Here is a 23,815-nt window from a genome sequence, read left to right on the forward strand (position 1 = left end):
CGATGACCGGTGAGAGGGGTGATCCCATAGGTGCTCCTTCTATCTGTTTGTATCTTTGTCCATTGTGGATGAAGTACGTGTTGGTTAGGCAGTGGTTGGTCAGGTCCAAGATGTATAAAATTAGCAAAATCCTCCATAAACACAATATCAAAACAGCCTTTTGCACCAACCAAAAAATAGCCAATATCCTCAGAAACCCCAAGGATAAAATTCAGTTGGAAAACCAAGGGGTCTATGAAATACCCTGCAAAGTCTGCCCAGCCACGTACATTGGACAAACAAACAGACGAATAAATGCACGGATCGCAGAACACAAGAATGCCGTCAAAAAAGAAGAAAAAACTTCCTCTCTTTTCCAACACATGAAAGAAACAGGACACGAAATTAATTTTGCAGATTCCAAATTGCTCTTTAACATGGAACATCACCACAAGAGAATAATCATGGAAGCCATCGAGATAGAGAAACACCCTCACAACATGAACAAGCGTGACGACACATCCCGCTTGCCAGACATCTGGAAATTAGCCCTCCCCACAAAATCTGACACCAGATCCAGAGGCACACAGAACGCCATCACCAATCAACCACACCAGACCCAAACCCAGACCCTCTCCACAGATAAATTACAGACACCATCCAGTAGCCAAACCAGGGTGGCACCTCCGGATGCTGCACCCCCCTGCAATCCCTACACAGATCTGGCTGGCACAGGCCACAAAACCACAGCTCGCCCCTATACACGAAGCCAAGCCAGAGCACAACCAAGTGCAGTACAGCCATCTTCTCAGAAAAACTCTTCACAAAGTTCAAGAGTTCAAGACACGAAGGCTTTAGCAACTAATCCACACCTAATGACCCACCTAAGTGGTATTCAGGAAATCACTCAAGAAATCACTCAAGATATCCCTCAAGTAATTAAGGAACAAAAGAAGAAAAGGCACACTAGCCTGGGAACCTCCTCTCTGCCCAGAACATTGGAGGCTATACACCACACCTCCTCAACAGTATTTATAGGAACTCAAACACTGAGATCCTACTCTGTTCCAGTAACAAGAAGCCGAAAGCACCAGCCTGAAGATGACGAGTGAGACCTCGTCGAAACGTCGCCTAGACACCCCAACTTTTACACGGGAAGACACCCGAGGACACCAAAACCTGCATTCCTGTACCCGTGAAAATCTACGAAAGCAAATATATATATATATATATATATATATATATATATATATATAGACTGATCTCCCCGCTCTCTCTTACATTGTAATGTCATTCTAGTAGCTGTCCTTTTTCACCAAACAGCCACCTCCTAGCTGTTAACCTTCTTCTCCTTCTTCACTTTCTTTCCTTTTTTTTATTATTAAAAAACTGATTTCCCACCCCCAGTCTATAAAATATGCTGATTAAAAAATTCCCTTAGTACATCTTGTATCATTTAATAATATAGCAATTAAATAATGTTAACACACTGGGATGATAGCAATTAAAGGAGTGAAGCTGCTACGGGGGAGGATGAGAAAGAATTCTCCATGCTGCTTTATCTAGAGGGTGAATCACGGAAACCACGCAGTCATGATCTCAAAAGCAGACATCCCAAGCTTTCGAAAGCCCACCCTTACTTGGAAGCAAATGCCACTTCACATATGAGTAAGACACACAGTGTACATAAGAATCATCAACCAGGGCACCCTACAGGGCGGTCTTAATGCAGCTTCCAAGCTATTCTTATCTACCCCCAGCTTAGACACCCATTCTAGGGACAATCCTCCTTTCATTCAGAAGCGGTCTTCCACTGAGTCAGACCACTGGTCTACTTGGCTCAGTATTATCTAAATTGACCGACAGCAGCTTTCCATTGACTCAGGTGGAGGGCACTACCAGGAGATACTGGGGTTCTAAACTTAAGACTTCCTACATCCAAAGCAGATGTAGTACCTATGGCCCCTGCATAACTCTTTAAAGGTCAGGATCTCTGGCCTTCCTAGTTGCCACATGTCTCTTAATATATATATATATGCACTGCACTAGATGCATCGCACACCTAACATACGAACCTAGAAAGCTGCCTTCTTATATCAAGCAATTGGCCCATTTAGTCCAGTGTGATAGTCCCCAGGTATCTAGGGCTGCTTCCTAGTCCGGCTATCTAAGATCTCTTCCCCCCCCCTTGCAACCAGAGATTGAATATGAGGCCTTTTGCTTGCAAAACATGTACCGTCCTCACTGGGATTTCCCTAGCATCATCTTTCTCTCATATGAGGTAAGGTGCAAGCAATGGATCATAACCAGAGATGGGTGAATATATCAATTCCAGTTTTTCTCTGTTTCTCGTTTTTCTAGCCTTCAGTTCTCTACATTTCCACACCAGTTTGCAATTTAAAAAAAAAATAGACCAATGAAAATTAATCCACATTCTTGTGCAAATTTCTCCTCGTGTACACACTTTTGCAATGCAATTTTCTGTGATAGAATGCATTTTTTGTTTTATTTTCACTAATGTATGCATTGGTGCACACCCTTTAGTTATATGTATTTTTGTACACCTCACGTAGATGGAAAACTGCATTGCAATGTTCAGAGAGGCGCAAATTTCAAAGGATGGCTGAGCTTCAGTTTCCATATTGTTTTGAAAAGTGCAAGTGTGGCAAACCTGCCTTTAAAGGTGAACTGAATTGAATTTCTCCTTCATCCCTGATGAGAGACCACTCCTTCCCAGAACACAACAGAGGCTTTGACAGAGTCCTTTGCTTAATGTACCTCTCAGTTGCTCCCACATATGCAAAGAGTTTTTTTAAAAAAATAAAAGCGCAGAACACAAAACAAGCCTGCTGCATCATAAAAAGAGCCTGGATCAGGCCAATGGCCCATGTAAACCAACTTCCTGCTCTCACAGTGGCCAGCCAGAGGTCTGTGGGAAACCCGCAAGCAGGACCCAAGCACAAGAGCACTTTGCTGTTGTTGTTGTTTAGTCGTTCAGTCGTGTCCGACTCTTCGTGACCCCATGGACCAGAGCACGCCAGGCACTTCTGTCTTCCACTGCCACCCGCAGTTTGGTCAGATTCATGTTTGTAGCTTCGAGAACACTGTCTAACCATCTCATCCTCTGTCGTCCTCTTCTCTGTCGTCCTCTTCTCCTTGTGCCCTCCATCTTTCCCAACATCAGGGTCTTTTCCAGTGAGTCTTCTCTTCTCATGAGGTGGCCAAAGTATTGGAGCCTCAGCTTCACGATCTGTCCTTCCAGTGAGCACTCAGGGCTGATTTCCTTAAGAATGGATGCGTTTGATCTTCTTGCAGTCCATGGGACTCTCAAGAGTCTCCTCCAGCACCATAATTCAAAAGCGTCAATTCTTCGGCGATCAGCCTTCTTTATGGTCCAGCTCTCACTTCCATACATCACTACTGGGAAAACCATAGCTTTTACTATACGGACCTTTGTTGGCAAGGTGATGTCTCTACTTTTTAAAATGCTATCTAGGTTTGCCATTGCTTTCCTCCCAAGAAGCAGGCGTCTCTTAATTTCGTGGCTGCTGTCACCATCTGCAGTGATCATGGAGCCCAAGAAAGTAAAATCTCTCACTGCCTCCATTTCCTCCCCTTCTATTTGCCAGGAGGTGATGGGACCAGTGGCCATGATCTTCGTTTTTTTGATGTTGAGCTTCAGACCATATTTTGTGCTCTCCTCTTTCACCCTCAATAAAAGGTTTTTTAATTCCTCCTCACTTTCTGCCATCAAGGTTGTGTCATCTGCATATCTGAGGTTGTTGATATTTCTTCCAGCAATCTTAATTCCGGCTAGGGATTCATCCAGCCCAGCCTTTCGCATGATGAATTCTGCATATAAGTTAAATAAGCAGGGAGACAAAATACAGCCTTGTCGTACTCCTTTCCCAATTTTGAACCAATCAGTTGTTCCATATCCAGTTCTAACTATAGCTTCTTGTCCCACATAGAGATTTCTCAGGAGACAGATGAGGTGATCAGGCACTCCCATTTCTTTAAGAACTTGCCATAGTTTGCTGCGATCGACACAGTCAAAGGCTTTTGCATAGTCAATGAAGCAGAAGTAGATGTCTTTCTGGAACTCTCTAGCTTTCTCCATAATCCAGCGCATGTTTGCAATTTGGTCTCTGGTTCCCCTGCCTCTTCTAAATCCAGCTTGCACTTCTGGGAGTTCTCGGTCCACATACTGCTTGAGCCTTCCTTGAAGAATTTTAAGCATAACCTTGCTAGCGTGTGAAATGAGTGCAATTGTGCGGTAGTTGGAGCATTCTTTAGCACTGCCCTTCTTTGGGATTGGGATGTAGACTGACCTTCTCCAATCTTCTGGCCACTGCTGAGTTTTCCAGACTTGCTGGCATATTGAGTGTAGCACCTTAACAGCATCATCTTTTAAAATTTTAAAATTTTAAAATTTTTAAAATTTTAAAGAGCACTTTGACCACATTCAAATTCTCAGCAGCTGGTGTTCAGAAGCATAATGCTTCTGACCGTGGATATACATAGTACATAGCTATCATGACTCTGCTCTCCACTGTTTCTCAAAGCTCTGTTGGAATTTCCTCCTTATGTGTACTTGGGGCGGACACTATTGTTTTTCTTAATTTTCAGTTTTTGTCAATTTATTTTTTGTTCCAAACCTAAATTCAATTCAACTCCACAATCCTGAATTCAGCTTACTTCCGCACAAGGTACGCAACTGCAGGCTTCTTTGAGAAGTCTGCATGAAAATTTGCCCACATTTTTGTGTACATACCTCTTCATGTCCAATTTTTACAAGTGCTTTTATATGTTACATTCTTTATTGCACACATTATCTGTGGACACTTTTCAATAATGTAGGAAGATACACATTTGCTGTTGTTATTAGAGAAATGCTTCACAAAGTGGGTGTATCTTAGGTGGCGCTATGGTCTAAACCAGGCATCCTCAAACTCGGCCCTCCAGATGTTTTTTAAGACTACAATTCCCATCATCCCTGACCACTGGTCCTGCTAGCTAGGGATCATGGGAGTTGTAGGCCAAAAACATCTGGAGGGCCAAGTTTGGCCACCACTGCTCTTCGGCTTGCCAATTGGAAGGTCAACAGTTTGATGAGGTGAGCTCCCGTTGCTCTGTCCCTGCTCCTGCCAACCTAGCAGTTCAAAAGCATACCAGCGTGAGTAGATAAATGGGTACCACTGTGGCAGGGAGGTAAACAGTGTTTCCGTGTGCTCTGGCACTCATCACACTCTACCATGCTGCCTGCTTGTCTGTGGACAAATGCTGGCTCCCTCAGCCTGAAAAGCGAGATGAGCACTAAACCCCATAGACTGGACTTAACCATCCAGGGGTCATTTATTTTTTAGCTTTTTACATGTAAAGTCCCTTTAAAGCACATGACTTTTCCCCAAGAATGCTGTGAACTGTAGTTTTTTTAGGGGTGCTATGAACTGTAGTTCTGTGAAGGGTAAGCGACAGTTCCCAATGTTCTTTGGGCTATATAACGTGCTTTAAATATGCATTAAATATGTTGTGTGTACACAGCCTTATCAGTATGCCTGTTATCATGTTAGGGTTGACTGAACCGCTAATCAATGGCAATTCTTCTCATTACCTGATTATTCAGCATTTGCTTTCATGGTGTGGCTAACTGGGTTGCTGTATCATTCAGTCATTAAATAATCATATCCACTTTTTTATTCTTCTTTTAAAGATGAGTTGTAAAATTATGCTTTATCAAACATCCATTACTTAGCTGTCCTGTAAATCGCTACCATCAACAAGACAGTAATTTTAAAGTCGAGAGAGCATCTTGACAGTTCTATTAGTGGATATTGACAATTCCACACACATATGCCCCATGAAAAACTCAGGTATCCTACGTTTCTATCAATACCCGATAAAGGCATCAGCGTCTCTCAAGCCATTCTCCAAATACTTTCCCCCATCCCTCCCAAAGGAACACATGAAATAACACAGCACAAAATAAGTCTTCTGGTATCTTAAAGACTAACAAATTTATTATGGCATAGGGTTTCGTAGACTCCAAATCATACACAGACAAAAAGCATTATGCCTTCCTTGATAAACAGTAATAAAATACCTCTGAGAATGTGCAGGTTCATATTTTAAACTCACTTAACCCACCATTATTTTTGCTCACTTTGCACCTTTGACCACTTACCAACTCTCAGTCTAACATACCTTCCATGGCTCTTGTGAAGATATAGAAAATAGTATAGAAATAGCTGCAGAAGGGGACTTACCATAGTGCTTGTGTTACAGATATCAAATTTTGGTTCCTTTAACCTGAGCAAATGAACAGAGATTCCACACAGTGGCGGGGGAAGAGGATTGTGGGGGGAGCATACTGCCCCTGGCAGCACAATCCTGGTGGGGTGCCATCGTGGTTGTCCCCCGCCTGCGCTGGGCGCCAAGCCCCTCAGGTGGCGTGCTACGCCCCCAGACAACATGCCACGCCCCTGTGGGTGGTGCACCACACCTCCAGGATGCCCACTACACCCCTGTGGGTGGCACACCATGCCCCTGGAACGTGCACCAGCTCTGCCCCACCTGCTCTCTGCCCCCTGGAGCATGAAGCTCGCCGCTGATTCCACAGACAATAACATGTGATAGAAAAAGCACTACAAGTAAAATAGAAGCTCTTTAGGACTCTGGGATTTCGACCCTGGTGTTGAAACAGCTCACCTGCCAGTCATAGCCCTGACTTCGCTCACAGTGGCTTAGCACAAACACTGCAAGGCAGGAACAATAAGGCTGGCTCATCTGCCTGTCTGTTTCGTTTATAATTTTTGTAACAGGAGGCTTTTTACTAAAAAAAGAGGAAAAAAATCAGAGTCTGGGCCCCCTTGCAGCCATGGACCCTGGTGCAAGCAAATTATTATAAATTTGGCTCAAGCTGGTATAGAGGTAACTGGGGTGTTATAGTCGTGGTGGTGAATGTACATTGAGCTGAGTTAAAAACTGGATTTTTATTTTATTTTTCAAATGAGACATGGTAGATATTTGGCCTGTTAACTTGGCACTCATACATATAAAAATGAGATGCATTTCTCGAGTAAGTGCCCGTTTGCATTCTGGAGTAGTGAATCCTGCCATCCTATGACAGCACCCAGCCTTGAAAAATGGACTATGAAGCGTTATTTTTAAATGTCAGAAGAGCCATATAATACCCGCCTGAATGCTTTGTAACAAATTATCAGATTTTATTGGACTATAATCTGAAAATCATTGCGGTGATTGCTTTATAAGCTATAACTGCTCCAGAGGGAGCAACATGAGTGGACTTAATGTGCATGAAAATATACGGATCATCCAAATAACGAAAGGGTAGAAATGCTTGACCCGTGCAGGAGGCAATTGCTGGCATGAGAGCCAGTGTAGGGTTGGGGGGTGGCGTATTGGACCTGGGTTCAAATTCTTGCTCACCCATGAAGTTGACATATAATCTTCATAGGTTTGTGGTAACGAGAAAAAGGTGGTGGGGTTGGAATCTCTCCCCATCACCCTGAGATCCTTGGAGAAAAGCTAGTGGAGGTGATTAGAGTAGTAATTAGGAATTCATAAATTGGCTTTTTTAATCAAAAAATATGGCTATATTAGAAAGGATCAAGATCGGGGCCAGATTGTAAGTGTCTGGTTAATCAATATCTGGGAGCAGGAATTACAGTAAAGAGTTCTTCCCTTTACTTAGCTGCTGGAACACACATCCTGTTTGTGCTGTGCTGTGTGTAGTTGTGTGGCCTGGAAAAATTCCCAGGGGCCAGATAGAGAGGCCTGTGAGACTGCATGATGAGGTGACACCTCTCATCTGATCTCCAGTTGCTCGCATTACTGCTGCTTACCAGGAGGTAGAGCGGGAAGAGCAAGGCAGTGATGAGGTCAGCATGGTGCAAACACACCAGCAAAGCTAATCTGGTGCTCCTTGTGTGTCAAGAAGCTGTCAAGTGAGCCCAGGTCGATCACAGGGCACATGGGAGGCATGGAATGCAATTAGCTTTTTGTTAACATAAAATAACAACAATGTGGTTTGTCTTAATCCAGCTGAGATGTTGCTGAAACTTACCACTAGCCCCACTTTCCCCCCTCTAGTCTCTCACTCTGGATAATAATAATAATAATAATAATAATAATAATAATAATAATAATAATAATTTATTTATACCCTGCCCATCTGGCTGAGTTTCCCCAGCCACTCTGGGCTGCTCCCAATCAAGTGTTAAAAACAATACAGCGTTACATATTAAAAACTTCCCTGAACAGGGCTGCCTTCAGATGTCTTCTGAATATCAGGTAGTTGTTTATCTCTTTGACATCTGATGGGAGGGCGTTCCACAGGGCGGGCGCCACTACCGAGAAGGCCCTCTGTCTGGCTCCCTGTAGCCTCACTTCTCGCAATGAGGGAACCGCCAGAAGGCCCTCGGCGCTGGATCTCAGTGTCCGGGCTGAACGATGGGGGTGGAGACACTCCTTCAGGTATACAGGACCGAGGCCGTTTAGGGCTCCCGAGCCCTCCCAAGCAAACGAAGGCTGCATCAAGAGGGTAGGCTCCTCCTCTGGGCCTGTCTGGCCATTGCCCAGCATTGTGCAGGACTCTCCTAGGGCAAGGTGTCAGATGGGGAGGCGAGCCTGCAGGTCTGGGACTGTCTTGCTGCTGTGTAACAGGGCCAAACTCTGACTCCTATCTGTCTGAGTCTGTGCTCACGCTGTGAATCTCAGCCTCTAACCCTGTCCAGGAAGACCCGCCTTCTCCTGACCCCACTTGATCGCTCAACCCCTCTGCTTCTAGCATCTCCCAACTCGTCCCTTCTCCAGACTGCTCTTCCGTGTCCCACTACCATGATCCAAGATCTAAGTCGTCATCTTCTGTGTCCACCCTGGGTGGTTCTTGGGCAGGTGGCTTCCACCACTGTTCCTCATCCAGCCAGTCCCTGACAACGTGTTTGCCCTGCTCCAACTTCCTCATTGTCTTGACCCCTCCCATCTCCCAGTAAGCACCAGTGATGGAGCCGACTGGAAGTCAGGTGAGCAGTGATACCCACCATGGCTTTAACTACTCTTTCCACATGTAACTTTGGACTCTATGTGCCTCTGAAGCACTCTGTTCTGGAATTTTTTAGCTCCCTCCAAATCTTTCAAGGAACATTCCAGGGCAAGCTATAAGGGATGTGTTCAGTTCAGGTGGTAGCGCAGGAATCTGCTGTCTAGAAGCTGCTATTTATCCATCTAGCCTAGCTATAATGTGATAATGCTTCTTGTTTGCCTGAATGAAGAGACATATAGAACCTTCTGGCATTTGTATGGAAGAAATGTTGAAAAGCAAAAGTCCCATTCCATCATTATGATGTCAGGTAGCACCTTGAAAGGGACTCATGATCAGTGTCAATCAGCTGATCAGTGTTGACACAAAGCCTATCTTGCCAAGAAACAGCCAAGAGCTGACTCTACACTCCTGTTCCTTTTCAGTTGCATCTTTACTGCACCACAGCTGACATCACACAGAACATCAGGTGTGGGGCAGGTGGGCATAGCTTATGCGGAAAAAGCCTTGTGGGCCGAGTGAGGTCTACTGACTGTTCTGATTAAACCTACAGGTGGGAGGTTCCTCACCCCAGCTCTTAAGGAAAGGGACATTTTTGTTGTTTTCTTTTCTACTCCCTCTCCCCTCAAGCCTGTACAAGGCTGCTTCAGCCCATCATCTGTGTTTCTTGGTTTAATCATGATTGCAGCGGAGCCTGTTTGCTAACTGTCTGCAGATATGCTGTGCCCCTCAAAGGTTATTAAATGCCAGAGTCAGGAAGTGTCAAGCAGGTTAAGAGATTAATTGCCATGTTCATGGCTTGTGTTTCGGTTTCTGAAGGAGGCTGCAGTGGTGCGGGCAGAAATACCAAGATCATTTCCCTTGCAAGTATATGCCAGATTACCCTGTACTTACAAGGTCACAGGCTACCATATAATTAGAGTTCCGCAACGCGTTCACCTCCGACAGGCTTTTGAAATCTTGCATTACTACCTGGCGCCATGTTGGTAGAGAGGCAAAAGCATGAACATATATTTGTTTATTTTAAAACGCCTCTCATTTCCCATAGTAAATGTGGGTGAAAGTGTGAGGAGAGAGGAGAGAAAAAGAGAGAGGTGAGAGATAACGTAAAGATCAGATGGTGAGAGCCACAAATTGCAGCATGGCATGGAGGTGGGGAACCCTTTTCAAGCTGAGGGCCACAGTCCCTTATGAGCAATCTTCCAGGAGGTGGCCAGAGCCAGAGGCAAGAGGGAAGGAATGGAACATTGGAAGCAAATGTCACCTTTTGTCAAGGGGCTGACAGGAAGATCTGGACATTCACAGGTCAGAGAAGGATATGCGAGGCTAACATGCAGTTAGTTTATTAAGGAAAGGGAAAAATACAAGGAAGTTTAATAATAAACTTTTATTTATATCCTACCCTCCACGGCCGAAGTCGGGCTCAGGGCGGCTAACATCAGAAACATAACATTGGTATAAAATCAAACAGTAATTAAATTACCTCCTAAAAACATGTCAAAATCAAATTAAAGTCTAATTAGATGGCTTTCCGCAGGGTTAGGGTTGGGAACAGTAAGTGCTCCACTGAATTGAAATGTCAGCCTTCGTGACATAGGAAAATGGCCAAGTAAACAGCTATTTTTGTGGAGGAGGGTCAAGCTATTAACTGATATGCATGAAATTTCATATATAGCTATATAATCCCTAGTGTAGTAAGATAAGACCTTTGGAGCAGGCATTTTTTTAAAAAAAGTTTTTTATGAACCACCCTAGTAGGGCAGTAATTGTTCCTTGAAAATATGTCACCCCCCTACGTGATGGAACCTGGGGCGGATTGTTCCCCACTCCCCTACCTATGCCCCTGCATGTAACATTTTTTGCATTCTCAGAGTAAGTGGGGCTGGAGAGCTTCGGCAGAGAGGCTGTCCTGCTGGAGCTGCTGGAGAGATGCGGAGTCTGACTCCTTTCCGTTGTCTCTGTTGGAGCCTGCATTCAAACTAGAAACATCATCTCTCTGCCCTGTGCTGGACTACCTGCCTGCTTCTGCCCCTTCATGATTTCTCAAGTTTCCTGCTTCTAGTACCTCCCTGTTTGTCCGCTCCTCTGAGGTGTGGCCAGTATCCCACCACCAGGATCTAGGATCTAAGTCATCTTCTTCTATGCCTTCCCTGGGGGGTTCTTGGGCATCTTCCACCACTCTTCCTCATCCAGCCAGTCCCTGACACCTTTGTACTGTAGGTGAGTTTCTACACACACTCCTGTGCCCCTCTGTATCCTTCATCCAGATAAGCAAGAGGCATTAGCAAAGTTCAAGGGCATATTCCAGCCAGGCAGAAATACTTGAGAGTGCAAGGCAGGGTCAGTAGGAGATGGTTCCTTGGTGAGAGTTCCAAGGGTCAGAGAGCTCTGGAGATCTGCATTCAAGTTCTGGGCAATTAACCAGGCATGCGATCCACAATGGTGCTTCAAATCTGCATGTTGCTGCTTAGAGAATAGAGAACAGGATGTGTAGTTGGGTCAATAATGTGAATGTGATAACACAGCGCCTCTTGATTTGCCTTGCAAAAAAACAGCATATCTGCTTTTGCAGATAAAGCAGCCCGTTCTTGGCATTGCAGGAAAGTGAAGCTAGCCTCTGAAATAAAAGAAGAATTTTCACACGCCCCCTAAAGTGGCCTTGATTTAATATAGCTCAGACATCATTCTTGGTCTAGATAAGGAATTGAAAGAAAGTTGGTTGGCTTTTGCAGACTGGAGTAACTTCACCCAAGTCGGCAAATGGAATGGAAGGAGATAAGGCTGTGGCTGCGGGGTTCTGACCTCAAGTCATTTAGCAGAATCTATGACTTTACAAGGATGTTGTTTGGCTCAAAATTACTCCCCTTTTATGTGGCATCCTGCTCATAACTGCCATGGCACCACTCATCCTGCCAGGCGCAGATGAAATGAGTGTCTCTCTTCTCCTCCCTGTCTCCTTCCAGCCTCCATTTGTGGCTAACCCCTAATGGAGGGGGAGAGTGCCCACAGAAAGACATCTGGGAAAGTTTAGCTGGTTAAGTCATCCAGCTGACTGGGGGCTAATGAAGTCTTACGGCAAAAGCTTTCAGTTGCATCCCACCTGGTGGATGGTTTGAGCAAAATGCTTCCTTTGGGGGCTGGACAGCTTAGGACTTCCAATTTGCTTTTAGGAAGAGAAGGAAGTTGTGGCGCAGGGGACATCGGAGGGTGAGCTCACAAGTGCTTTCTTGGCTCTTTCTCACCCTAATGGCCCTTTATGACTCAAACATCTATTGACATTTATCTTCTCTCCCCCTTCTTGTACATCTTCTTTGGTTTCTCCAAAGTGACCCCCCATTACAGGCAATTAGCATTGGCAGACAGCTCACTCAGTGTTTTAATACAGGCTACTAGCTCATTGTTGAGTTCTGTCCTAAGGCAAAACAGGAAAGTTGCACCTCATTGCATGAAAACTTCTAGATTGCTATAATGGGATTTCGACACCAACCAGCCAGCACATACCAATCCAGCTACCAGCAGCAAGTTGTAAGGGAGGCATCTTCCCAGATTATCCATGCCAAAGCCATGGGTGATTGTGTTCGAATCCTGGTCTGGTCTGCAGATTTGCCAGCTTCCCAAATGCAGCACCAGATTGAGGGCAGTGTTGGTGGTTCCTCCACACAGGGTAGCAAAAGGAGACTCACAATTGAGAAGCTCCATAATGGAGAAGATCCATTTGGGGGTGCTAGATTTTGGCCTTGCATAGGGTGCCATGATATGAAAGATGAGCAATGCTTTCCTGTCCAATGGGGTTGTTGGGTCCAAGGCATGAAGCCCTTAACAATATGGGACAAGGGTACCTGAAGAATACCTTGATACCTTGGAGAGCTACCACCACTCAGTATAAACCAGGGTGAGGAGCAAGGGTTTGTTGTTGCTTTCCCCCCTCTCAATGGCTACATATCCTGAGGGGTGATCTGTTGGAGGCTACATGGTGGTGGTAGGCAGGCCCAGGCCCAGAGCCAGTGGTGAGTGGTAGTTGGTGCCAAAGTGGAGCACCCCTTCTCTCTCTTTTCAGCACCCCTCCCTCCCTCCCCCTCCCTCCCTCTTTTTCTGCTACCCCTTTCCTCCTGTTGTTCCTCCTCCCCTGATTCCTGCATGGAATCATTCTGTGAGCTGGGATAAAATAGACTGAAGGCCGCCCGTGGCCCTAATATAGAGAATATTGAGGTGGTTTGGTCGATGGCCTGATTCAGTATGAGGTACCTTTCTATGTGGGAAGGGCTGTAGCACTGTGGGAGAACATCTGTGTTGTATGCAGAAGCTTCCTGGTTCAGATAGGGCTGGGAGAAACATGTCTGAAATCCTGGAGAGCTGCTGCCAATCAGTGTAGACAATATTGAGCCAGATGGACTAATGAATCTGATTCAGTATAAGGCAACTCCGTATGTTTCATGCAGAACACTGCCCAGGTGAGTGTTTTTTACTTGCCCCCATTTCTCAGGCAGATTCATTCCAATAGCTCGTTCTCTCATCTTAAGAGTCAGAAACCAGTTTGGTTTTAACTCGCTCAGTGTTTCTTTGACATTTCCACAGTGATAACCTGCTTGCCATGTGTTACACGGGAATGAAAGACTCCTGATCTCAAGGGAAGTGGTAAAAGTGCTGTTGCTCAGAATATTGAAGTTGACTGGACAAAGCCCTTGGAAATGCACAATTGTGGAACCATTCCATGTTGGTTCACAAGAGATTGACTAAATGCCAGTCTGGTAGGTTTAGATGAGGCAGCATTGATTTAATGAGGACCATCCATCTATCCATCATAAAGGGACTTTCACCTTGTCAGAACAGTGAGAAGGAGAGAGAACTGTCAAAGTTTGCAGAGCAGCATGCAGCAAGTTCTTGACAATGCTCGCAGTAGATTTTATTGTGTGCCCAGACCATTGTGCAATAGGCCACATTCATGTCATACATTTAAAGCACTTAGGATCCCACTTTAAACAGCCATGACTTTACACAAATAATTCTGGGGGTTTTAGATTGTTATGGGTGCTGAGAGTTGTCTGGACACCCACAGAGCTATAATTTCCCCCACAGAGCTACAGTTCTCAGAGTTTCATGTGAAGAGGGATTTGCAGTTAAGCCACTCAACTCGCTTGGACTCTTTTAAGAGTCAGATGGTGGGGGGGTGGTATAATTATCTTAATCTAAATACCCAAATTCCATCCACACCTCCCTCTCCATACTGCCTGATGCCCTGTGCCCTGACACCCCAGATTGCTCCGGAACACACAACCCACCCTGTAATGATCTGGAGCTGTCTCAGCCTGACTCAGACAAAGCCCAGACCCCTCCAAATAGGCCCAATTTCATTTGGGATTTAGGCTTCAGCTGAATCCAGAGCATATCCCTGCAATAAAATTGTTGCTCGTTGAAACACATTGATTTGAGCCTTGCCTCTTCAGTCCAGGAGACTAGTCAATGAATCTCCCTGGATCTTCGAGTCACAATTGACTTCTTTAAATGGACCAATAGCTGAATGGAACAGCCATGGACCTGAAGACCAGAGGCAGGGGGAAACCCCAAGGGTCATCTATCAGCTTCATGGTCTGCTTCTCAGTTTCCAGAGACATCTAGGCTGGTTGCTGCTGGAAGCAGGATGCCTGATCAGATAAACCATGATCAGACCCAGCAAAGATGCTCTTATTCTCATGTTTTTCTTGTGTTTTGTGACCATCCAATTGCTAGTTCAGTGTTCCATAGTATGGCCCAATAGATGTCAGTGTGGTGAAACCCTCAGGACTCATCACCAGACTGTGTGTGTGTGTGTGTGTGTGTTGGGGTGTGGGGAGAGAAAACAATTAAGGGACCAGGAGGGTTTCAGGGCTAATGCTTTCTTTTGTATTTCACTCAGCTGCCAAATCCATTCTTTGTGAATCTGATATTAATAGAAAATAGATTTCAAAACAATCAAGTCTAATGAATTTTGAATATTATTATGATTAATGCCAAGGCAGCAGCAGAACTGATTATGTGGCATCCAGAGGACTTTTTAAAAAGGGAGGAGGGTTGTTTAATTCATGTATACTCTTATTTAGAAGCAGATCTGGTCGTATATTTGAAGCGGCCAAACTGAGAGAAAGGCCATTGACAATCTTGGAGGCCATGGCTTGTGATGAACAAACAACACCATCTGTATAAAGATGTTGGAATTTGCATTTTGTGAATTCCAAAGAACAGCAAATGTTATACAGAAACTATCAAAATGTCATATATATCTATATATTCTTCTGCCACTTTTCCCCCTCTCAGTGTCTCTTCCTTCTCAGTCCTATACCACGGCCACTGCTGTTGTGCAACCTGCCTTCTATTTTTCTTCTCTGCCCTGCCCCAACTAAATCGTAAAATCCAGGTTTGTGATGCGGCACTACTGATCTTCCAGCAGGGTGTGTACGATGTCATTCTTACATTTTTATTCTATAGAGAAAGATACTGCTCACTATTGCTATTGACACTTGCAGGCCTCTTAAGCACAGCAATCATCATCTCCCATCCTTAAGTCTGAGATGTGAATTGGGAATGAGATGAAGAAGGGAAATGGTGAAATGGCTGCTGTTGTCACAAAGGCACTAGTGGCTCCTTAGAGCAAGGGAAGACAGTGATATTCCTTTATGCCATTCCAATGAGAATGGCTTCCAAGTGTTGCAGGGTCCCCAACTGCTATTATCTTTCCTCTCAGCAGTCTGATGATGCTGTGTTATGACAAATTTAGTTCTCTGTACAGCAACTTCTATTATTTCTTTCAGACTTTGTTTCAGGCACATCTGTTGAACCGTGAATGTTGCGGTCAGACACTTTGGAAGAGAAACTATTGTCAGCATTTCACTTAGGTATTAGCTCATTGGCTGTTTATACTGAGCCACCTCAGCAGGTGTTCGAGTTAGCAATGGACGCCAATCTGTTTGGGCAAAAGGACCTCTGCCTCACCATTCTCACTCTGATCTCAGCCAGACCCCACCTACCTGCCTTCTTATTTATGCCCAGTCAAGGGTGTGGCTTTGGCTGTCAGCTTCCTGCTCTTCTTTAGTCTTAGTGTTGCCCTTGCAGAACATATAAGGGAGGAGGATGGAGATAAAGCAAGAATAAGTTGTCTCCCCATGTTATTGGTGCTGGCTCCAGCTACTTTTGGGGCTCCCTGCCTTCTGCTCTACCACTCACAATGGGCACCAGCCATCACTGAAAATTGGGCCAGAAGTCTATTGAATTTCCCACGCATTCCCTCTCCTCGCCCCGCAAAATTGTACTAAGAATATATAAACCACCCTCTATGTTATTGTCAGCATTTCTAAACAGCACATGTGAGAAAGGGCTCTTAGGTGTAGGTGTCTTGCTGAGCCAAAGTGATTTATCTCAGGCTCTTTTGAGGTAGCAGACTTTCACTTCGAGAAACAACCCCTGCATCTCTTCATTTGCATAGGTAATTGGCAGCTTCTTAATGGCTCATTAGGATTGCTCAAAACCATAGGATAAAAACAAACCTAACAGAGCAGAGAGGAAGGAGGTGGAGGGAAGGACAGGGTCCCCTCTTGCAAATTAGCACTGCTAAATTCAAGTTGATTTCAGAATTATGGGTCATAAACCAAGCAGATTGCTAAATGAACCATACATTTTAAAAAATAAAGGGGGGGGGTTTCCTCCCAATTCTGGGCCTTAGCACCAAGAGTTGGAGCAATTCAAAATGTGCATCTCTAGGAAAGACAAACAAAATCTTTCAGTTGCATTGTGGCCACATCCATCCGATACATTTAAAGCACTATTGCTGCTTCCCCCAAAGGACAGCCCTCTTCCCTTCACAGAACTACAATTCTCAGATTGGTTTGGCAATCAATCCTTCTTGGACCATAAAGAAGGCTGATCACCGAAGAATTGATACTTTTGAATTATGGTGCTGGAGGGGACTCTTGAGAGTCCCATGGACTGCAAGAAGATCAAACCTCTCCATTCTTAAGGAAATCAGCCCTGAGTGCTCACTGGAAGGACAGATCCTGAAGCTGAGGCTCCAATACTTTGGCCACCTCATGAGAAGAGAAGACTCCATGGAAAAGACCCTGATGTTGGGAACGATTGAGGGCGCAAGGAGAAGGGGACGACAGAGGACGAGATGGTTGGATAGTGTTCTTGAAGCTACCAGCATGAGTTTGACCAAACTGTGGGAGGCAGTGGAAGACAGGAGTGCCTGGCGTGCTCTGGTCCATGGGGTCACGAAGAGTCAGACATGACTAAAGGACTAAACAATAACAACAACAACAACAATTTTCAATACCTTTAGCAAACTACAGCTTTCATAATTCTTTAGGGGATGCCAAGACCTTTTAAAGTGGTATCAAACTTCTTTAAATGTATGGTGTGAATGTGGCCTATGTCTTCCTTGAGCAAATCTGCCTCACACCTTCCCTTTCTTACTGTGTACTTCCCCTATGTTCATCTCATGTTGAAATCATTTGAGTCCTTCCCTCAGACTTGCCTTGGGACTTGGCAGGTTTGGCGTTTCGGGATTAGTAATGCCAAGCAAATTAAAAGGCTAAGAACTCTCCTAGTTTACAGGACCCAGATGTGTCCTCAGGAGACCTTGACATTCTTGTTCAAAAGCAAATCAATATTATTTTGAATTTGTGCTGCTATCATGCTTGTGAAGCCTGTTTTCATCAAACTAGGAGCTCAACCTCGATGCCTTGAAGTGAGTCAAGAAGCAAATCCAGAATGAGGACTGCGAGCACTGTAGTTAATGCTGTATCAACATCCATCCTGGGGGCTTTCTAAAGTCTCAAGATATTCTGATGTGGTTATTGATCTAATAGAAAAGCATAGAAAATTTTGTGGAGAAATTGGATAGGGAAATTTAGTTCTCCCTCTCACCTGACCTCACTACTACTTCTTGGAAGGGAGAGGTGGACAAGCAAGGTGATGCATGCAGACAAGCGAGGTGTCAGCATGCCGTAGACACACTGGAAGAGCAAATCTGGTGCTTCTGCTGGTGCATTAGCAAGATGCCAACCTCACCACTTCCTTGTCCTTCCCACTCTCTCCTCCAAACCCACTTAGCGCCAACCTCTGCTATTGTTTAAACCAGCCACTTTTTGCCTTTCAGTGTTCCTCCATTTTCAGTGTAGTCAAACTTCTTTCTCTTCCATTCCTCAGCTGCCTTGTGTGAGAGAGATGAGGGATTCAGAGCCCTCAAATATTTGATGGTACCTTCACGTATCACCCTCCTCCTCCTGCTACTGGATCTAGTCATGGTCAGCAGCCTGGATAGCTTTAGAAAGGGATTAGATAAATTCACAGAGAATAAACCTATCAGCAGCTACTACTCTATTATTAATAATGGCTGTACTAGATGGACCATTGGTCTGATCCAGCAGGACTCTCCTTCTGTTCTTATTTATGGAGTTACAGCTCATAGCCTAAGGAAATACATTAAAGGAATTTTGCTTGATTTCACTCAAGATGTAACTATCAAAGAAATATGTATTATGGTCACGTTAGCAGCTGCAAAAACTGTATGCTAAGCAGTGGGTGATAAAGAGTGTGCTGGAGCAGAGACACTATCTGAGGAAAGTCTGACAATCCAAGAAATGCCGTGTGTGTGTATGCACACACACACACACACACACACACACACATATATAATTGGGGAAAGGAGGGCAAATATGATTAAATAGTGCTTACAGAAAATTAGCCCCCACTGGAATAACAAATATGGATACATTCCTTGATATGAATAGCAAACTCAGTTCTCCCACTGCTGGTCCTCATCTATACAAAACAGTAGCATCCATGTGCATGATGGAGGCACCGGCACACTTTGGGGAATGGGGATGGCATTTTGTGATGCCGAGCTTATCTGCACAGATTCTCTCGCCGCCACACACATTGCTGTCTTGCTTCTTAAACTCAATGAGAAACAAGCTATTATGTTACAGGTTCCATGAAAAATATGAAGAATTCCAGTATACTATATGGATTACCATGTGGATTATTTTACATATAATATTATATGTGTATACGGTTTCCTAAAGTAACTCACATGTAAACAGATACAAGCAATAATGCATATAACTGTATAAAAATATGCATGCACTGTCAGGGACTGGCCAGAGGAGGAATGGTGGAGACTGCCTGCCCAGCCTGACCCTTCCAGAGAAGAGGAAGGCAGTTTAGAATTACAACAGGGGTTTGAGGGAGGTCACCGCTCAGAGGCAGATGAGGGGGAAAGTTGGGAGATAGTGGGAAAGGAAGAGGAGAAAGAGGAAGCAGCAGGGGGTGACAGCTGATGGACACAGTGTCTTTAGAAAGCATTTCAGACTCCCCCCTTCTCCCAGAACCTGGTGAGCCTTGAAATTAGATGGGGGAATTTTTTCCTCTCTCTCTCATAAAACTAGAACTCATGGGCATCCAGTGAAGTTGATCGTTAGAGGATTCAAGACAGAGAAAAGAAAGTTCTTCAAACAACCTCCCACAGGAGGCAGTGATGACCACCAACTTGGATGGCTTTCAGAGAGGATAGGACAAATTCATGGAGATATTGATGACTACTAGCTAGAATTGCTATGCTCTCCCTCCACAATCAGAGGCTGTAGAACTTCTGAACACCAACTGCTGGAAAACCACAGGAGGGAAGAGTGATCTTGTGCTCAATTCCTACTTGCGGGTTTCCCAGAAGCATCTGGTTGGCCATTATGAGACTGGATGGGTCAATGACCTAATCCAGCAAGTTCTTATTATGTTCTTACTGAAATTCGACCATGAAGTCTTTGAGAGGGCTTATGATTAAAAATAAAGTATTTAAACACAGGAAGCTGAATCAGGCCAATGAATGATATACAGTAGTAAGAAGGCCAGGATTTGGCATGGTGTGCACTAATATTGTTTGGATCACTGGATTAGCAGTGGCCTGGAGGGAGTTAGCAATTATGTTATTTACTTTGATTGGGCTGTTTTGTCTATGCTACTTATTAGTACCTATGCCCTTCATATCCAATTTCTAATCTTTGAATTATTTACCTAATTGTCAGTGTATTGGCAAAGATTTGACACTGATGTTGGTTGGATCACCAGATTAACACCACCCTTGGCAGCCATATAATGAGAAACTTAGTCTAAACGCCCACCCACTGAAATTCTAAAGGAATCCTTGAGTGCCCTGAGAACGAGGCAGAAAAATGGAAGCCTCTTTCGCAGAAGAGGAAACCCTTTGAGAAATTGCAGGACAGGTATTTTGACATGGCCCTGGTGCTAATTTGAATACCAGCAAGATAAGTTGAGCATGGCATGGCGTCGTTAAAGAACAAATATCATCTCCCAGTCATTTTGCATTCAGGTCCCCACTCCTCATCCTCTCCCATCCCTGTTACCGCAAGAACCTGCGGCTTCTGCCTCTCCCTCTCAACATACTCCAGATTGATTGATTGACTAGTGCGAATGCTCAGCTTCCCATGTACAGAAAATACATAATGATTCTCTCTAGAGCCAAGGACGTGAAATGTAAATTCCTCTACAAAAGAGGGGAAAACAAAGGCTGTTTTCATACTGAGGCTTGTTAAGCTCTGCACAGTTTTATTCCAGTGCCTTTGGCAATGCATGCTGCTCCTGGTGACTCCAGGTGCTGCATGCCGGCATGGAAATTTGTGCTCAGCGGATTATGCTGTTCTTGAAAGAATCCTCCGGTGCTCCAAATGTATTTCAGCCAGGACAAGCGGATTTATCTTCCTCCTTGGCCACAGCTCCCATAACATCCAGCTCACATTGATTGCCAGCAGGTTGCCTGCCTTAGCCAAGCAGTTTTGGGGGGAGAAGAAAGGTCCTCTTTGTAATTCTGAGCTTTACTTTCTGGAGCTGGCTTGGCATAGCAGGTAAGAGGCTGAGGTCAGGAATTCCCTGCTCCAAATCTCACACCTGCTATGAACTCACTAGGGTCCCCTCAAAACTCCTTCCTCATTATGCATTCAGGTTGATTTGTGCACGTGATGGTATTGGGGCAGTTATATGTGATCAATACTGTTTGCACCTGCAAAAGTTTCCAGGGAAGACATGCTGCTTAGTTTCCAACCGACGCATGCCCCAGAAATTAATACTGAAATCCTGTAACGTTTTATACAAATGTTTCAGGCGGGGGAGAAGTGGGGATTGTCCCGCTTTTGTTGTTCTGTTGTGCAAAAATGTCATTCCATACAGCGATAATGCAGTTCTTCCTGAGGCTTAGAGGAGATAGGAGAGCCATCTTCAAATATCTAAAGGGCTACCATGTGGAAGCTGGAGCAAGCTTGTCTTTTTCTGCTTGGGAGGGTAAGACCCGAACCAATGGATTCAAGTTACAAGAAAATAGATCCTGACTGAAAATCAGGAAGAACTGTTCCTGAGAGCTGTTGAACAGTAGAACAGATTCTCTCAGAAGGTGGTGCACTCTCCTTGGAAGTTTTAAGCAGAGGTTGGATGACCACGTGTCATGGATGCGATAGTTGTGATTCTTACATTGCAGCGGGTTGGTCTAGATGACCCTCAGAGTCTCTTCCAACTCTACAATTCTATGATTCTTTGATGATTCATTGGGATTAAAAACTGCACCTCTAAGGCCCTATTCAAGTACCCCCCTCTGATGGGAATAACTTTGTATGAGAGGAAATAGGATCCTTTCCCTCTGTCACATTACTATTGGGATTTACTTCTATCCGACATGTATAAGATTGATATGTAAACCTTATTGCCCTAAAACAGCAATGTGTTATTTCCTTACAGTACACCACATTTATGTAGACTTTATGAAGGTCTATATTACCAGTGTTCTTTCTTAACCACACATAGGTTTTTTGTAAGTATGCAAATGACTTGATTTATGTAGTTACTCAAACATACTTATCTTTAGAATTATTGTTTCTTGCACTGAAGGAAAATGGATAGTCTTTTCCCTACACACACACTTCTAAACGCTGGCATCTCCATATCTCTCAACGCTGCGAATATCTTATTCCTTTCTTAAATTATGTGTTCAATAATTTTCGTGGTTTTCTATTTCTTCCAGTTCAGTCTGGTGTATTATCTATGACCGTATTCATATCACCTCCTAAAATAATTTCCCTTGCATCAAAATCTATTACAATGTTTGCAAGGCTCTAACAAAAATAATAATCTTTTGCTCAGTATTGAGTATATAGCCAACCCATTCTCAGTTTCATCCCTTGATGTTCTCCTTTTGTTACAACATATCGATCAGCTGTATTCAAACAGGCACTGCTAATCTCGATAAATTGAGTTTCTTTAAATAAATAGCTGCTCCTTGTCTGTGCTATACTAGATGCAGCAGAAATGCCCCAATTTGACATCCCCCTCTTAATATCTGTAGGTGATATGGGTATGTGTATTTGTTGGGATGTGGGTTGTCTGTGTGTACCCTGAAATGTTAGGTGATTCAGGGAAGGTTCTCACATTCCTGAGTTGGAGGACTCTACACTGGTACCTCGGGTTACAGACGCTTCAGGTTACAGACGCTTCAGGTTACAGACTCTGCTAACCCAGAAATAGTACCTCGGGTTAAGAACTTTGCTTCAGGATGAGAACAGAAATCGTGCGGCGGCAGCACAGCGGCAGTGGGAGGCCCCATTAGCTAAAGTGGTGCTTCAGGTTAAGAGCAGTTTCAGGTTAAGAACAGACCTCCAGAACGAATTAAGTTCTTAACCAGAGGTACCACTGTATTAACAAAGCATCACAAGGTGAATCAGGGTTTCCTACTCAGGACTCTGGTTTTGCAAGGGTTCTAAATCTCATGGAGAGCCTTTATGAGTAGATATAAGGCTCCTTGTTTCAGACTCCACCCTCTGACCCATGTGTTCTGGTTTCTTTTTTTCCTGGTGTAATTCTGTACACTGTTAACAAAACTTGCCTCATGTCACAATTCCTGCTGGATAACTGTTTCTCATCCCTGCTTTGTTGCTGTCATTTCCCATTGCTGGTTTCCACAATGCTATTCTGTTTATCTTCCAGTAGGAATGCCATGATCTTGATTCATTACTTGCACATAACTCACTGCAACTTGATTAATTTCATGTGTCCCAATGAATCACTTCTACCTTTCTCAAAACGGTGACTAATTTCCCAACAGGAAACAACCATGTCTTTAAAGAAGTATGATATAAACCTACTTTGAAAGCCCTGTGCAGATACCCTTGAGGCCAAGGATAATTGTTAATTAACTATACAGAGGAAGAAGTGGGGTCAGCTCTGTTGGCCCCACTCCTGGCTTTCACAAGTCCCCCAGTCTGGTTCTCCCATTTACTGAAGTGGGAGAAGGGGAGAGAAGCTTTGAAAGATGTGGGAAGGTTCCAGAGTGAGTGAAAAATGGAACCCAAACATTTTACATTTGTATTTATTTATTCATTTCTATTTATGAATGACTTTCTATGAATTATTCCATCCCACTTTCAGTACTGGGATTCCCCTGAATGAAGGCAGTAAGGATGCAGGACAAATTTGATTCAGTTTGCACTGGAAAAGCCAACACTTTCCTAAATTATATGTGGCTTGAAACACTACCATCCTTCAAAATTTGCCCTTACCTACATTTTTGCAATGCAGTTCTCCAGCCAAGTAATGTCTACAAACTTGCGTATAGTAGGCTGGATGTGCATGCAAATGTATATATTAGTGAAAAAAATATACAAAAGAAGGTATTCCGTTGAGGGAAAGTGATTTGCATTCATGAAATGCATGTATTTGTTTTGTTTATTTATTGCTTTTATATACTGC

The 23,815-nt window shown here is 44.1% G+C and overlaps 1 protein-coding gene across 2 annotated transcripts in view; it reads left to right on the forward strand.

Moving 5' to 3' along the window:
* The window catches only part of NTRK3 (neurotrophic receptor tyrosine kinase 3), a 409,192-nt gene that overhangs the window by 379,309 nt on the left and 6,068 nt on the right, over positions 1 to 23,815 (forward strand). The window lies entirely within an intron of this gene.

The sequence above is a fragment of the Podarcis tiliguerta genome (genome assembly GCF_965153285.1).
Source record: "Podarcis tiliguerta genome assembly, chromosome: 14".
In the NCBI taxonomy this organism is placed as follows: domain Eukaryota; kingdom Metazoa; phylum Chordata; class Lepidosauria; order Squamata; family Lacertidae; genus Podarcis; species Podarcis tiliguerta.